This window comes from Kogia breviceps, chromosome 6 (assembly GCF_026419965.1).
Source record: "Kogia breviceps isolate mKogBre1 chromosome 6, mKogBre1 haplotype 1, whole genome shotgun sequence".
Classification (NCBI taxonomy): Eukaryota; Metazoa; Chordata; class Mammalia; order Artiodactyla; family Physeteridae; genus Kogia; species Kogia breviceps.
Window position 1 is genome coordinate 16,763,973 of NC_081315.1, and position 17,584 is coordinate 16,781,556.

Here is a 17,584-nt window from a genome sequence, read left to right on the forward strand (position 1 = left end):
CCACAACAGTGAGAGGCCCGCGTTCCGCAAAAAAAAAAAAAAGTACACAAAGATGAATTACACATGGCTGCTTCTGTCCCTAAATTTTAGGGTATTACATTAGAAATTAGGGACTTTTTTTCAAACAGCAGCAATCAATATATGTAATAGCTTTAATGCAGTAAGTGCTTTCACACACATAGTCTCATTTCTTATACAATCCTGTGAAGTGGGAATTATCATAACTCTAATTTTATAAATAAAAAAACTCTGAGAAATTAAGTTACTTTTCAACATCCACACTTAAAAATAAGAGATGGATCAAAATTTCACATTCATATTTTCTAACTCCTAATCTCCACAGTCTTTTTTTTCCTACACTTCAAAGTTGAAAACACAATCTACTTGATTTACACCATAACCACACCTTGTTTTATAGCAACACTTCACTTACCTAGGGGCCATTTATTCAGCTAGCATGGATATATGAAACAGAGTCTAAACAGCAGACAAAAGCAAAAGATTATCTATAAGTATAAAAAAGTTCCCATAGCAAAAAGTTAAGATTATTGGGTATTTTTCATAGTCAAGTAGCTGGAATCTTTATTCAACTCCTGTTTGCTTATACTGTATTTCCTAACCTAACAATGTTTTAGTGGTCTAAGCTGCATATAATCCTTCAAAAAAAAACAAAAAACCAAAAAACCAAGGAGACTACAGGGTCTCTACTAAAACTCACAAATTTAATGGCAGGCTTAGTGTGTGATTTAATTGACAGGGTTGAGAGTGGGGTAGGTACAGAAAGTGTAGAGAGGGTCTGGCATCCAGAAATAGACAGCCAAGCCAATGGAAGATCAGAACAAAAGAAGAGATCTGAAAAAAAAAAAAAAGAAGACGAGATCTGAGAGCAATCTAATCCTGCCAAAAGTCTCTTCAAAGCCGCTCTGAATGGCCCACTTAAGCTTGCCACGGAGCTTGCTCTGCAATATCTTCAAGATGTCTCCTGATACCTGATACTACAGCCCCCTGTACCATGCTCATGAAGACATGAGCTTCAGGGGCTGTAGGGACAAAATATTCCCACAACATCAAGAGTTCACCAGGAATGAAGATCCATTCTGATGTATGTGGAATATTCCAGTTTAATTATAATCAGATATTCTGGTTTATTTATGCTATAATTGACTTAGGGTAATAGATTACTTGATGGATTTACAGACCAGAAAAGTATACTCTCTTGGAGCTGACAGTAGAAAGCCATTAATGACAGAGAAGAGTTGCAGAAATTTTCACGTAGCTTCTATAGTGTGAGGACAGAATTGAAACCTTTTGCTTTCCTAGGACAATCCTCTAATGATGCACAGAAGTCCCAAGTCATTGCAAACTACATTTTTTCCAAGACAAATTCCTGAATCTGTAAATTTAGAACTATCCCAAGAGACCCAGGAAACCTTAAATACCTTAATTTCTCACTGAAGGGGGTGGGATGTATCAAGGCTCAGAGACTTTGCACACAGAGGTGTGCACAGGTATAAGTACATGTGTAGCAGTCTATCAACAAAGGAAATGATAAACAGAGTTGGAAATATTGGAAAAACAGATTGGTGAGTTTGTGCTATTGAAAAAAGAAGGTGAAGTGCAAGTTCAGTGGAGTGATATGTAATCTAGTCTTTAAGACATTATATTCGTCTTTCAAACATACAGCCAACAGTGCATAAAAATGGGCCTCAACAAGTTCACACTATTTGTGTTCTCTGTTCTCTTTGCCTAAACCACCTCTTATTTTTACCTACCTAATATTGATCTTCCCAGATTCTGAACTGTTTCCTCACTTTCCTACCTATAATCTAACCCCATTCTTCAGACTTTATAATCAGCTACCTTTGAATTTTCCCTGCCTTCCTTATCTACATTTTAGATGCTGCCTTGGCCACTTTTATGTCTTTGCCCTGGCTCTCAATGCTGTTGCCCTCTACCAGTCCCCTCAGCAGGACTAAATATATGGTTGCAAAGTTCTCCTATCAGAGAATGTAAATCTTCTGTGGATTTTAATCCTGGTGAAAAGAATTTACTTTTAGATGAGTATTTAGGAATACCATAATTATTGTTTTCCAAATCATTGATATAAATATCACATTGCTATAAATTTCTCTTTACTGTGAACAGGTCAAGCAGATCTTTAGTGGAGTTTAATCCTTTTATTCATAGAAATTCTTGGAAAATATGAGCTAATACACTATTATAATATGAAAAATATCCAAGACTAACAAGTGGAAACAGATTGTAGGAAAAAATACTGAAAAGGAAATGTTCATAGCTTATTGAATTCAAATGTCAATCAGATTTATCAATTTGTTCATCAAATACACAATGTGATAAGTACCAAAGGACTGTTCTAGGAAGTGGGAATACCTCTGTGAACCAAAAAAAAAAAAAAAAAATCGATGCCTTCTTACAGCTTACAATCTAGGAAGTTATATAAATCATACAATTTACATACACTGTAATGTAATTTACAAATATAATACACCCATTTTAAAGGTACACTCCAGTGAGTTCCAAAACTTCTGTAACCATCACCATAATCAAGATATAGAATATTTCTATCACCCCAAAAAGTTTCCTTACACCACTTCCCAGACAATCCTACTCCAGGCCACAGGCAACAGCTAATTTGTTTTCTGTTACAGATTGAATCTGCCTTTTCTACAGTTTTATATAAATGGAATCATAAAGCACTTTTTATGTCAGCTTTTTTTTGCTCAGGAGAGTATTTCTGAGATTCACCATGAAGTTTTGTGAATGAGTCATTCTATGGGTAGTTCTTTCTATTGCTGAATAGTATTACATTGTATAAATATTCACTATTTACTTTTCCATTCACCTACTGATGAACATTGGGTTGTTTCCAGTTTGGAGAATATTCATAATAATGAATAAAGCTGCTATGAAAATATGTATATAAATATTTGGTGAACATATGCTTTCATTTCTCTTATGTAAATAACCTAGGAGTTGAGTTGTATCATAAGAGTATGTATATTTTAACTTTATAAGAAATTGTCAAAAATTTTCTAAAGTGGGTTATTATTTTACATTCCCACAACGTATGAAGAGTTCCAGTTGCTGTACATTGTCACCAGCACTTGATATTATCAGTCTTTTCAATTTTAGCCATTCAAATGAGGTTACATTGTAGTTTTAATTTGCATTTCCCTCATGTCCAATGATTTTAAGCAAATTTCCTGTGCTTATTTGCCATTCTTATACCCTCTTTTGCGAAGTGCCAGTTTAAATCTTTTGCTCATTTTTTGTGAGTATTTAGTCATACTATTATTCAGTTATAAGAGTTCTTTATATATTCTAGATAAAATTTTTTTGTCAGACAGGTGTATTGCAAATATTTTCTCCCAGTCTGGGCTTCCCTTTTCATTTTCTTGACAGTGACTCAATGAACAGAAATATTTAATTTTGATGAAATACAAGTTATCTTTTTTTTTCTTTTGTGGTTTATGCTTTTGGTGTCCTGTCTAAAAAATATTTTCTTATCCCAAAACTGTAAAGATTTTCTCCCATATTTTTTCTTGCAGAAGTTTTATAGTTTAGCTTTTACATTTAAGTCTATGATCCATTTTGAGTTAATTTTTATATATGGCATAGGTATGACTCAAAGTTCTTTTTTTTTTTAACATGGACATCTTGGTGTTCTGGCACTATTCATTGAAAAGACTTTCTAATCCCCTTGATTTTGGCACCTGTGTCAAAAACCACTTGATCATATATGTATGGATCTGTTTCTGGATCTCTAATCTTAACTGTTGATCTGTATGTCTATCCTAATGCTAATAACCGTATTATTTTTTTTAATATTTTTTTTGTTTTTATTTTTTGGCTGCACTGCACAGCATGTGGGATCTTAGTTCCCCAACCAGGGATCAAACCCAAGCCCCCTGCATTGGAAGCGCAGAGTCTTAACCACTGGAATGCCAGGGAAGTCCCCAATACTATCCTGATCACTACAACTTCACTGTGAGTCTTGAAATCAGGTAGTGTAAATCTACCAACTTTGCCTTTTTTTTAATACTGCTTTGACTATTCTAGGTCCTTTCCATTTCCAAAGAAATTTTAGAATCAGCTTATTTGTTTTTTCAAAAATATCTGCTAGGATTTTGATCGGGTTGATAGTAATACATTCAATGTGTAGATCAATCTGAGGAGAACTGACATTACGAATAATATTTAAACTTTCAATCTATAAACATAGTACACTTAACATTTTTTAGGTCATTTTAAAATCCTCTCAGCAATGTTTCACAGTTTTAATGTATAGGTCATGCTCATATTTTGATAAATTTATTTCTAAGTACTTTATATTTGGGGTTACTACTTTAAATAATGTTTTTATTTCAATTTTTAATTTTTCATTGCGAGATTATTGAAATGCAATTAATTTTTGTATACTGAACTTCTATTATGTGACATTTACACTCACTTATGAGTTCTATTAACTTTTTCTAATTACTCATAATACTTTATTTCATCAGGTTAAAGAAAAAAGGAATATAAGGAAATGATTCTGTACTTAGGTTCTTCAAGAGTATTAAAATTATCAGATCAACACAAACTGATCAATCATAATCAACGGTTATCACAGTTCTCATGCTCCTTTTATAAATACTTTGTTCCAGTATAAAAACAAAATAATTTGGGGGCAGGGATAGGCAATGGCTCAGATGAACACAGAAAAAATCGTAAAACTAAAAATCCAATATATCACTTTGACTCAGTTAAGTTAAATGAAGGTATATCTGTAGGGCACAATCCAAAAGAAAAGTTTTACATACTTTGACTTTAAATGTGCTATATTTTTAGTATTATAAAAAATAATAAATATTTGAGTATTAGGTATTTAGCACCATAATAAGTACTCTAGTAAGCACATCTCCTTCACTGTTTAAATTAATTCTCACAACAAACTATGAGATACCCCTCAGTTTATAGGAGAGCCTAGTAACAGTTGAATAATTTGCCCAATGGCCCATTGCTAGCAAACATTAAAGTAGAACTCAAACAAGTCTGACTTCCATAAAGTCCATGCTATAGTTTTTTAGTGTTTGTGACTTCAACCCAAGAAGCATCAGAAAAGGCGCTTTTAAAAAAATATACAATGCAAGAAAAAACTCTCTGCCTTTTTGTATATTAAGAATAACAAGATTTAGCAAATAAAAAAAACTCCAGGGCTTCCCTGGTGGCGCAGTGGTTGAGAATCCACCTGCCGATGCAGGGGACACAGGTTCATGCCCCCGTCCGGGAAGATCCCACGTGCCGCGGAGCGGCTGGGCCCGTGAGCCATGGCCGCTGAGCCTGCGCGTCCGGAGCCTGTGCTCCTCAACGGGAGAGGCCACAACGGTGAGAGGCCCGCGTACCACAAATCAAAACCAAAAAAAACCCTCTAAGTTCACAACACAAATAACGTATTTCACTGCATTTTGTAAGGAACCTAATTAAATATAGGTCTATATCACTACACAACTCTCACTACCTGAATGCAAATATTTAAACAATGACTTGCCAAGCATCTTACCCAAAATTCAATACTTAAATGGAAACTTGTTATAATGAATCTGAAGATGCATGCCGGCAAAAAATGTGCCCTGGGGCTTCCCTGGTGGCGCAGTGGTTGGGAGTCCGCCTGCCGATGCGGGGGACGCGGGTTCGTGCCCCGGTCCGGGAGGATCCCACGTGCCGCGGAGCGGCTGGGCCCGTGAGCCATGGCCGCTGAGCCTGCGCGTCCGGAGCCTGTGCCCTGCAACGGGAGAGGCCACAACAGCGAGAGGCCCGTGTACCACCAAAAAAAAAAAAAAGTGCCCTGCACAAATCTGGGCAGAAGGTACAGAGTGATCTGCAGTCTTGTCTCAGCTGCTATCCCGATGAGATCACTACTGATTTTTTTTTAGAGTGCTGTGTATTACTGCACTCATCATCTTCCCACTCCCCTCCACTCCTCCCCTGTGCCCCAGGCTTAGCACTTCATTGGTCCCAGATTGTGCTTCTGCCAGGTGGCTGAGAACACAATCAAACCAGACAATTTAGAGACTTTTAGTATCTATAACAACTATTTCGCTGTTTATTTACATTACAGAATATGGTTTTTGCAAATTAAAAAGTACTATCTGACAGAGAACAGGATTATTGTCTATTACATAAGAACATACTAATGAGCTCAAAAAATGTTTTTTTCTTAATTAGGTAACTGATGTTTTAAATACCCTGCTGAAATCCTTGTATGATTGTTATACAGCTGTTTAAGAGTGTTTTGGGAAATTGATGTAGGATTTTGCATGGGCTGGTTGTATTATTTTTTGTCACTTGAAATAGCAGAACACAGCTTCCTCCTACCAAAATATTTGCTATCCAGCATGTTTTCAGGAATGGATTAGATTTGAACAAGGGAGTTCTGTAAAATAAACAACTATTAGAATAAACAACCTGAAAAACTTTTCCACATCATCATGTTTAAGAATGACTATTATAGTTTATGTGGAATCTGGATATTTCCAGCTTGCATTAAAAGTCCTCCATTATTTCCATCTTCAGCGTTCTCTCAGTACTCACTAAAACAACCTCACTTAGTCACATTAGTCTACCAGCTACACACACATTATGTCTTCTACTCAAAATGTCCTCATTCACTACTCTCCATCAATCTGTTCTCCAATATTTCCTTTAAAAGCTAGCTTAATATAATTTTATTCCTTCATTCAGTAATTCTTTTAATCTACCATGTGTTAGGGATTTAAATTCAGTAACACATAATCCCTCAAGAATGGCATGGTTTGGCAGACAATTATAGTATGATAAATGCCATGATTGAGGTATGCATAAATAACTAAGAGTTGAATCTCACAGAAGGAATGGGAGTCAGCCACATGAAGAGAAAGGGAGCAACCCAGGAGAAAGAACAGTTTATGCAGAGGGAGAGGGGTAGGGGATGAGGGTGAAGAATGGTAAATTCAAGAATCTAAAGGTAGTTCAATACAACTAAAGTCCAGGATGCATATAGAAAAATTATGATGTGTGCGGTTGGAGAAGTAGTTAAGGGTCAGATTATAACTGCTTTGTATGTCATGATAAGAAATATTAAGACCCATATCACTCCGTATATCCCTGTATTTCACATACACTCTATTTTTAACCTTCACAGATTTATATCATTCATTCATTCATTCAGCAAATGTTAGAGGGAATACCATGTATTTTCTCTAATTGTTTCCTCTACGTGATTCGTGTCTCCAATTAGGAAGCAAATAAAACCCAGGCTTTTTTTTTTTTTTTTTTTCCAACTTCTGAAGTCCTAAGGCAACTAGTGTAATGCTATGCACACAATACTCACCTTCAATAAATGCTTCTTGAATTAAAATATTAATAACCTAATTATCATCAGGTTATTTAAAACCGTTAACCTAGCTTTTATCTTGGCAATAATCCTAAATTAGCAAAAGGTAAATAACAAATGCAGATAATTATAATGTCTCTCCTTCAAGAAAAAAAAAAATACAGTAAAAGCTTAGCTCTCTGCCTTTCATTTTAGGCACACTCCCTGGAAAAGCAAACAGTCTGTATTCCCAGGATCCTGTTCTTTACCATCCATCCATTCTTCAACCCACCACCACCTTTGCTATCCCCAACCAGTCCAGTCCACCAGAAGCGCTTTGCTAAAGTGACCACGGATCTCAAAATTCTGCAAAGTTCAGTGGACCATTTTCAGTTCTTATCATTATTAACCTACCCCAAATACATAACACGGGTGGCAACTACTTTCTTAAAAGACAATCAACCTCTGGCTCCTGTGAGATCACTCCTCCCTATTCGGTTCCTACCATTTTTAATCCTCCTCGTTCCTTTCTTAGATTCCCCCTTCCTCCATTTATCCATGAAATGCTGTCAATCTCCCTGGTTCAATCTTCACCCTTTGTGGGTTATATAACTAACCCAATGCCTAAGTCCTAAATCTCCAGTCCAGATTTTTCTCAACTTTCTGACTACCTTCAAAACATTTCTACCTATATAACAAATAAATGTGTAAAATAATGTGATTCCCACACTCGTGCAGGCACGCACGCACGCACGCACACATACAGTGTGGTATGCTTTCTGTATTTTCTCTAACTCTCTACAACACCATTCACACAGTATTCTAAGTGAGAAATCTACAAGTGCCCCTCAACTTCCTTGCCACTCATCCTCACATATCAAATTAATCACTAGATAAAATCAATGCTAACATCCAGGTACATATTAGCCCCTCATTTCACTGTCTTAATACAGCCATTCACTATGCGGATCACTATGCATCACCTCATGACTTCTCCCTCCCTCCCCTTCCCCATATCCCATCCATTTGACTCACAGCTTACTGTCCTACTTTTCTGAAATTACAAAACTGTTCATGAATCGTCTGTTTAAAATATTCACTAGTTCATCATCACCTATAGATAAAAACAAAAACTGCTTTTCTCAAAACTTCAAGGCTTTGCACATCCTCTTTGCCTATAATTTCAACTCCATTTGACAAATACCTACTCATCCCTCAAAACACAACTGAAACATATTTGGGGATTCTTTTCTGACTTGTGTCATCCCCCAAGCAGAATCAATGGCTTTCTCTTCTGAAGTCTCACTGTACTTTATTTGGATATCTCTGTATAATTCTTTATATATTTGTATCTTCCATCAATGTGTGAATTCCTTGATTCAGAAAACTTTGTACTATTCCTCATCTTTCTACCCACAGCATGGAGTAGGTGTTCAATCAATACTCATTACATAAGTAATAGGGGACTTCCCTGGTGGCACAGTGGTTAAGGATCCACCTGCCAATGCAGGGGACACGGGTTCGATCCCTGGTCCAGGAAGATCCCACATGCCGCGGAGCAGCTAAGCCTGTGTGCCACAACTGCTGAAGCCTGCCTGCCCTAGAGCCCGCACGCTGCAACTACAGAAGCCTGCACACTCTAGGGCCCAAGTGCTGCAACTACTGAAGCCCGTGCGCCTAGAGCCCATGCTCCACAGCAAGAGAAGCCACCGCAAATGAGAAGCCCGTGCACTGCAACGAAGAGTAGCCCCTGCTCGCCACAACTAGAGAAAGCCCGCGCATAGCAACAAAGACCCAATGTAGCCAAAAAAATAATTTTTTTAAAAAAACTATTAACTATAACTTACTGGTGTTAACAAATGTCAAATACTGTGTTAAGCAGTGTCTCTGTGTGTGTGTGTGTGTGTGTGTGTGTATAATCACATTTCAATGAATTCTCATGATGACATTTTTGTCATATTTTTATATATATTATTATTCATATTTTAGAGATTTAGAAGGAAAGATACATAGGCTTAGAATAGCAAAGTAACTTGCCCAAGGTCACACAACTAGTATGTAATGGAGCAAAAAACTGCAGTGGTTCCAAAGCGTGAACTCTTTACCACTAAACTATGAATAAATCTAAATGCTTTGTTTATTTTATAAAGTTCTTAAAATTTTACCATGAATGAGTGTGACTACAGTATATATATAGCTCACTAATAATAGTACAAACTATTATACAATTAGACTTGAAGATATCAGATGCTCTTCCAAAGGATAAGGAATCACTGTTTAAGCAATAAATAAATGTTTCCAACTTCAACCTCACAGCTTTTTTCACAGTTTTGTCCATTTATATTTGAATGATTCAATCTTTTCCTCCAATCTTTCTTGATATCTATTTTTTTCTTTTTGAAACCCATAATTTAAAAATTGGAAAAGTTTTTCTAGAAAATAAGAAAAGTGATCACTCAGATTTCTGGATACAGTAACCACAATTCAAACAATTAATTTGTGTTTGGGGGAGAAAAATACATTTAATTGTGCACACATCTTCCTAAATCTTTGTTTATCCTCAAATTTCAGCTCTTTCAAGGTCACCACTATATATTTCTAGCTGCAATAAATTCCAAGTGTCTGTTATAATGCCCACAAATCAGGTAGTTTAATAAATGTTAAAGACTAGCAATGAAAAGTTAAAAGGTGAAATCTTCGCATCAGAAATACTGGAACAATCCACCCATAAGAGAAAATCATTAATAATGTAATGGCAGGCTTCAAAAAATAATCACAAAGGCCATATATTATTTCTGCCTCTTATGTCCTTATTATTAAGCTATGTAGCATGTTTTTGAAACTACAACTTTCTACTAGAGATCTACTTAATATCTACTTAAGAAGAGTACATTGTTTTTTGGTATATTCTAATCTAGAGAAAAACCAATTTTATAAATTACAACTTCAAAATATAACTTCTGAAATTCTAACAATTTTTATAAATTTATATAGACAAGTGAAGAGAAATGACAGTTCTATAACTTAGTTTGCAACCAGAATTTAAATAACATTTTGAAATATACAGTTCCAAGTTATTTCAAGGTGGCAGACCTATAAAAGAACGAAAACTTCCAATTTAGGTTTGCTTAGGATAACTACAAGGCAAATTTTCATACCACATGATTTTTAACCATTTGTTTTAATAAATATGGTAAATGAATGAATAAAGATTTTCTGTCAATAAAGAACCAAAGTACTGGCGCCACCTAGTGAAATTTTACTCACTTTTTCTGGCTGATCAGAAGCTATTACAGCAACTTCATACGTTTTTTATTACCAAATCAAAGAACTTCAATACAAATAAGTTATGTTTTTGTATATTAAAGACATCATTAATGTTAAGGAGGATACTAACAAGAATTTTCATTGCCAAAGGCAAGACATATTCCTATGAAAAATATTCACTTTGAATGAAAGTTAATAGTTGTGTTTCTTAACAGAAGTTATCAGTAGAGTAAAATGCCAAAATGAATTCAAAAGATATATTGAAACAATACTGTGTATAAAACAGAATTAAATAGATTTCAAGGATATGATAAATAAAAAACACAATCATTCATATTATATTCATATTATTATATACTATATTTTGTTGTACCATCAGAAAATGCTTACATCCAAAGACATTAGAGCACTTACTTGCCTAATTATTTTATTGCTTTAAAACGTATCCTTTGAAGGCAATATTATGAAAGGGAAAACCTAAGCATTCTTTCTCTAAATTAAAATTTTAAAATAAAACTGCTCATTTTTCAGATCTATAATCATTCATTCAAAAAAAGATTATTAAACATTATGTATCTCACTCCACTAACTACAGGAAAACAAAAGAAAAAAAAGTAGAATTAAAGATTCTTGTCCTCTAAGAATAATGTTTTAATTGGGGACATAAGATAAAAATATTTCTTAAAAAAAAAGATTCCATATACAAGAAATAATGTTATTCAGCCCTGAACCAAGATGGCAGAGTAGAAGGACGTGCTCTCACTCCCTCTTGCGAGAACACTAGAATCACAACTAGCTGCTGGAAAGTCATCAACAGGAAGACACTGGAACTCACCAAACAATATACCCCACATCCAAAGACAAAGGAGAAGCCACAATGACACGGTAGAATCACACACTAAAATCAAATCCCATAACTGCTGGGTGGGTGACTCAGAGACTGGAGAACACTTATATCACAGAAGTCCACCCACTGGAGTGAAGGTTCTGAGCCCCACATCAGGCTTCCCAACCTGGGGGTCTGGCAACAGGAGGAGGAATTCCTAGAGAATCCGAATTTGAAAGCTAGTGGGATTTGATTGCAGGACTTCGACAGGACTGGGGGAAACAGAGACTCCACTCTTGGAGGGCACACACAAAGTAGTGTGCTCATCGGGAGCCAGGGGAAAGAGCAGTGACCCCAGAGGAGACTGAAACCGACCTACCTGCTAGTGTTGGAGGGTCTCCTGCAGAGGTGGTGGGGGGGCTGTGGCTCACAGTGGGGACAAGGACACTGGCAGCAGAAGTTCTGGGAAGTACTCCTTGGCGTGACAGCTCCCAGAGTCTGCCATTTGCCCCACCAAAGAGCCCAGGTAGGCTCCAGTGTTGGGTTGCCTCAGGCCAAACAACCAACAGGGAGGGTACCCAGCCCCACCCATCAGCAGTCAAATGTATTAAAGTTTTACTGAGCTCTGCCCACCAGAGAAACAGCTCTACCCACCACCAGTCCCTCCCATCAGGAAACTTGCACAAGCCTCTTAGATAGCCTCATTCACCAGAGGGCAGACAGCAGAAGCAACAAGAACTACAGTCCTGCAGCCTGTGGAACAAAAACCACATTCACAGAAAGACAGACAAGAAGAAAAGGCAGAGGGCTATGTACCAGATGAAGGAACAAGATAAAACCCAAGAAAAACAACTAAATGAAGTGGAGATAGGCAACCTTCCAGAAAAAGAATTCAGAATAATGATAGTGAAGATGATCCAGGATGTCGGAAATAAAATGGAGGCAAAGATCAAGCAGATGCAAGAAATGTTTAACAAAGACCTAGAAGAATTAAAGAACAAACAGAGATGAACAACACAATAACTGCAATGAAAAATACACTAGAAGCAACCAATAGCAGAACTAAGGCAGAAGAACGGATAAGTGACCTTGAAGACAGAATGGTGAAATTCACTGCTGTGGAACAGAATAAAGAAAAAAGAATGAAAAGAAATGAAGACAGCCTAAGAGACCTCTGAGACAACATTAAACGCAACAACATTTGCATTATATGGGTCCCAGATGGAGAAGAAAGAGAGAAAGGACCTGAGAAAATATTTGAAGAGATTATAGTCAAAAACTTCCCTAACATGGAAAAGGAAATAGCCACCCAAGTCCAGGAAGTGCAGAGAGTCCCATTTAGGATAAACCAAATGAGAAACATGCCGAGACACATAGTAATTGAATTGGCAAAAACTAAAGACAAACAAAAATTATTGAAAGCAGCAAAGGAAAATGACAAATAACATACAAGGGAACTCCCATAAGGTTAACAGCTGACTTCTAAGCAGAAACTCTACAAGCCAGATAAAATAGACTTTAAAATAAAGAATGTTACAAGACACAAGGAACGACACTATATAACGATCAAGGGATCAATCCAAGAAGAAGATATAACAATTAGAAATATATATGCAGCCAACATATGAGCACCTCAATACATAAGGCAACTGCTAACAGTTACAAAAGAGAAAATCGACAGTAACTCAGTAATAGGGGGGACGTTAAAACCTCACTTACAACAATGGACAGATCATCCGAACAGAAAATTAATAAGGAAACACATGCTTTAAATGAAACAATAGACCAGATAGATTTAATTGATATTTATAGGACATTCCATCCAAAAACAGCAAATTCCACTATCTTCTCAAGTGTGCATGGAATATTCTCCAGGATAGATCACATCTTGGGTCACAAATCAAGCCTCAGGAAATTTAAGAAAATTGAAATCATATCAAGTATCTTTTCTGACCACAATGCTATGAGATTAGAAATCAATTAGAGGGAAAAAAAAACGTAAAGAACACAAACACATGGAGGCTAAACAATACATTACTAAATAACCAAGAGATCACTGAAGAAATCAAACAGGAAATCAAAAAATACCTAGAGACAAATGACAATGAAAATATGACGATCCAAAACCTATTCGATGCAGCAAAAGCAGTTCTAAGAGGGAAGTTTGTAGCAATACAAGCCTACTTCAAGAAAGAAGAAAAATCTCAAATAAACAATCTAATCTTACACCTAAAGGAACTAGAGAACAAAGAAAAACAAAACCCAAAGTTAGCAGAAGGACAGAAATCATAAATATTAGAGCAGAAATAAATGAAATAGAAACAAAGAAAATAGCAAAGATCAATAAAACTAAAATCTGGTTCTTTGAGAAGATAAACAAAATTGATAAACCATTTGTCAGACTCATCAAGAAAAAGAGGGAGAGGACTCAGATCAATAAAATTAGAAATGAAAAAGGAGAAGTTACAACAGACACTGCAGAAATACAAAGCATCCTAAGAGACAACTACAAGCAACTCTATGCCAATAAATTGGACAACCTGGAAGAAATGGACAAATCCTTAGAAAGGTATAACCTTCCAAGACTGAACCAGGAAAAAACAGAAAATATGAACAGACCAATCACAAGTAATCAAATTGAAACTGTGATTAAAAATCTTCCAACAAACAAAAGTCCAGGACCAGATGGCTTCACAGGTGAATTCTATCAAACATTTAGAGAAGAACTAACACCCATCCTTCTCAAATTCATCCAAAAAGTGCAGAGGACGGAACACACTCAAACTCATTCTATGAGGCCACCATCACTCTGATACCAAAACCAGACAAAGATACTACACAAAAAGAAAATTACAGACCAATATCACTGATGAACACAGATGCAAAAATCCTCAACAAAATACTAGCTAATACAATCCAACAACACATTAAAAGGATCATACACCATGATCAAGTGGGATTATCCCAGGGATGCAAGGATTCTTCAATATACGCAAATCAATCAATGTGATAAACCACGTTAACAAATTGAAGAATAAAAACCATATGATCATCTCAATAGATGCAGAAAAAGCTTTTGACAAAATTCAACACCCATTTATGATAAAATCTCTCCAGAAAGTGGGCACACAGGGAACCTACCCCAACATAATAAAGGCCATATACAACAAACGTACAGCAAACACTGTTCAAAATGGTGAAAAACTGAAAGCATTTCCTCTAAGATCCGGAACAAGACAAGGATGTCCACTCTCACCCCTATTATTCAACATAGTTTTGGAAGTCCTAGCGACAGCAATCAGAGAAGAAAAAGAAATAAAAGGAATCCAAATTGGAAAACAAGAAGTAAAACTGTCACTGTCTGAAGATGACATGATACCATACATAGAGAATCCTAAAGATGCCACCAGAAAACTACTAGAGCTAATCAATGAATTTGGTAAACTTACAGGATACCAAATTAACGCAGAAATCTCTTGCATTCCTATACACTAATGATGAAAAATCTGAATGAGAAATTAAGGAAACACTCTCATTTGCCATAGCAACAAAAAGAATAAAGTACCTAGGAATAAATCTACCTAAGGAGACAAGAGACCTGTATGCAGAAAACTATAAGACAATGATGAAAGAAATTAAAGATGATACAAACAGATGGAGAGATATACCATGTTCTTGGATCGGAAGAATCAATATTGTGAAAACGACTATACTACCCAAAGCAATCTACAGATTCAATGCAATCCCTATCAAATTACCAATGGCATTTTTTTTTTTTTTTTTTTTTTTTTTTTTTTTTTTTTTTGCGGTATGCGGGCCTCTCACTGTTGTGGCCTCTCCCGTTGCAGAGCACAGGCTCCGGATGCGCAGGCCTAGCGGCCATGGCTCACGGGCTTAGTTGCTCCGCGGCATGTGGGATCTTCCCGGACCAGGGCACGAACCCGTGTCTCCTGCATCGGCAGGCGGATTCTCAACCACTGCGCCACCAGGGAAGCCCCCAATGGCATTTTTTATGGAACTCGAACAAAAAATCTTAAAATTTGTATGGAGACACAAAAGACCACAAATAGCCAAAGCAGTCTTGAGGGAAAAAAACGGAGCTGGAGGAATCAGACTCCCTAACTTCTGACTATACTACAAAGCTACAGTAATCAAGACAATGTGGTACTGGCACAAAAGCAGAAATATAGATCAATGGAACAGGATAGAAAGCCCAGAGATAAACCCACACACCGATGGTCAACTAATCTATGACAAAGGAGGCAAGAATATACAATGCAGAAAAGACATCTCTTCGATAAGTGGTGCTGGGAAAACTGGACAGCTACATGTAAAAGAATGAAATTAGAACACTCCCTAACACCATAAACAAAAATAAACTCAAAATGAATTAGAGACCTAAATGTAAGACCAGACATTATAAAACTCTTAGAGGAAAACATAGGCAAAACACACATTGACATAAATCACACAGCAAGATATTTTTTGATCCACCTCCTAGAGTAATGGGAATAAAAACAAAAATAAACAAATGGGACCTAAGGAAACTCAAAAGCATTTGCAAAGCAACGGAAACTACAAACAAGATGAAAAGACAACTCTCAGAATGGGAAAAAATATTCTTAAGCAAATCAACAGACAAAGGATTAATCTCCAAAATATATATGCAGCTCAATGTTAAAAACAATCAACCCAGTCAAACAATGGGCAGAAGACCTAAGTAGACATTTCTCCATAGAAGACAGAGATGGCCAAGAAGCACATGAAAAGCTGCTCAACATCATTAATTATTAGAGAAATGCAAATCAAAAGTACAATGAGGTATCACCTCACACCACTTAAAATGTGCATCATCAGAAAGTCTACAAACAACAAATGCTGGAGAGAGTGTGGAGAAAAGGGAACCCTCTTGCACTGTTGGTGGGTATGTAAATTGATACAGCCACTATGGAGAACAGTATGGAAGTTACTTAAGAAACTAAAATAGAATTACCATATGACCCAGCAATCCCACTACTGGGCATATACCCAGAGAAAACAATATTCAAAAAGACACTTGCACCCCAATGTTCATTGCAGCACTATTTACAACAGCCAGGTCATGGAAACAACCTAAATGCCCATCAACAGATGAACGGATAAAGAAGATGTGGTACCTATATACAATGGAATATTACTCAGCCATAAAAAGAAACGAAATCTGTTCATTTGTAGAGACGTGGGTGAATCTAGAGACTGGCATACAGAGTGAAGTAAGTAAGAAAGAGAAAAACAAATATCATATATTAACGCATATATGTGGAACCTAGAAAAATGGTAGAGATGAACTGGAATGCAGGGCAGAAATTGAGACACAGACGTAGACAACAAACATATGGACACCAAGGGGGGAAAGCGGCGGCGGCGTGTGTGTGTGATTAATTGGGAGATTGGGATTGACATGTATACACTAATATGTGTAAAATGGATAACTAATAAGAACATGCTGTATAAAAAAATAAATAAAATTCAAAAATTCAAAAAAAATTTATAAACCTCTAGCCAGGCAAACTAAGAAAGAAGAGAGAGGATACAAATTACCAATATCAGAAATGAAGGAGGGGACATCACTACAGTTCCCATGTACATTAAAAGAATAAAGGAACACTATGAACAATTCTATGCCCATAAATTTGATAACCTAGATGAAAAGGACCAGTTCCTTAAAAGACTCAATCTCCCAAATTCTCATGAGAAGAAATAGATGATCTGAATAGGCCTATGCCTATTAAAGATATCAAGTTAATAATTCATAACCTTCCAAAACAAAAAGCACCAGACCCAGATGGATTCACTGGTGAATTCTACCATACATTTAAGGGAAAAAATTATACCAATCTCTACAATCCCTTTCAGAAAATATAAGCAGAGGGAATACTTCCTAACTCATTTTATGAGGTCAGCATTACCTTAATACTAAAACCAAACAAACACATTACAAGAGAACCATACACCAGTATCTCTCATGATTCTAAATTAACACTTTTTCTCTTGTTTGAAATTTATAATTGTTATTCTATGAAAACAATTGCATTATATTACTCTGTTATTGTATCTTTTTCTAATAGTTCTGTAAGCAATATTTTTCCTTGCTGATT

At 36.2% G+C, this 17,584-nt stretch overlaps 1 protein-coding gene across 9 annotated transcripts in view; it reads right to left on the bottom strand.

Moving 5' to 3' along the window:
• STPG2 (sperm tail PG-rich repeat containing 2) overlaps nucleotides 1–17,584 on the bottom strand; it is a 574,187-nt gene that overhangs the window by 522,089 nt on the left and 34,514 nt on the right. The gene's annotated exons all lie outside the window — the stretch shown is intronic.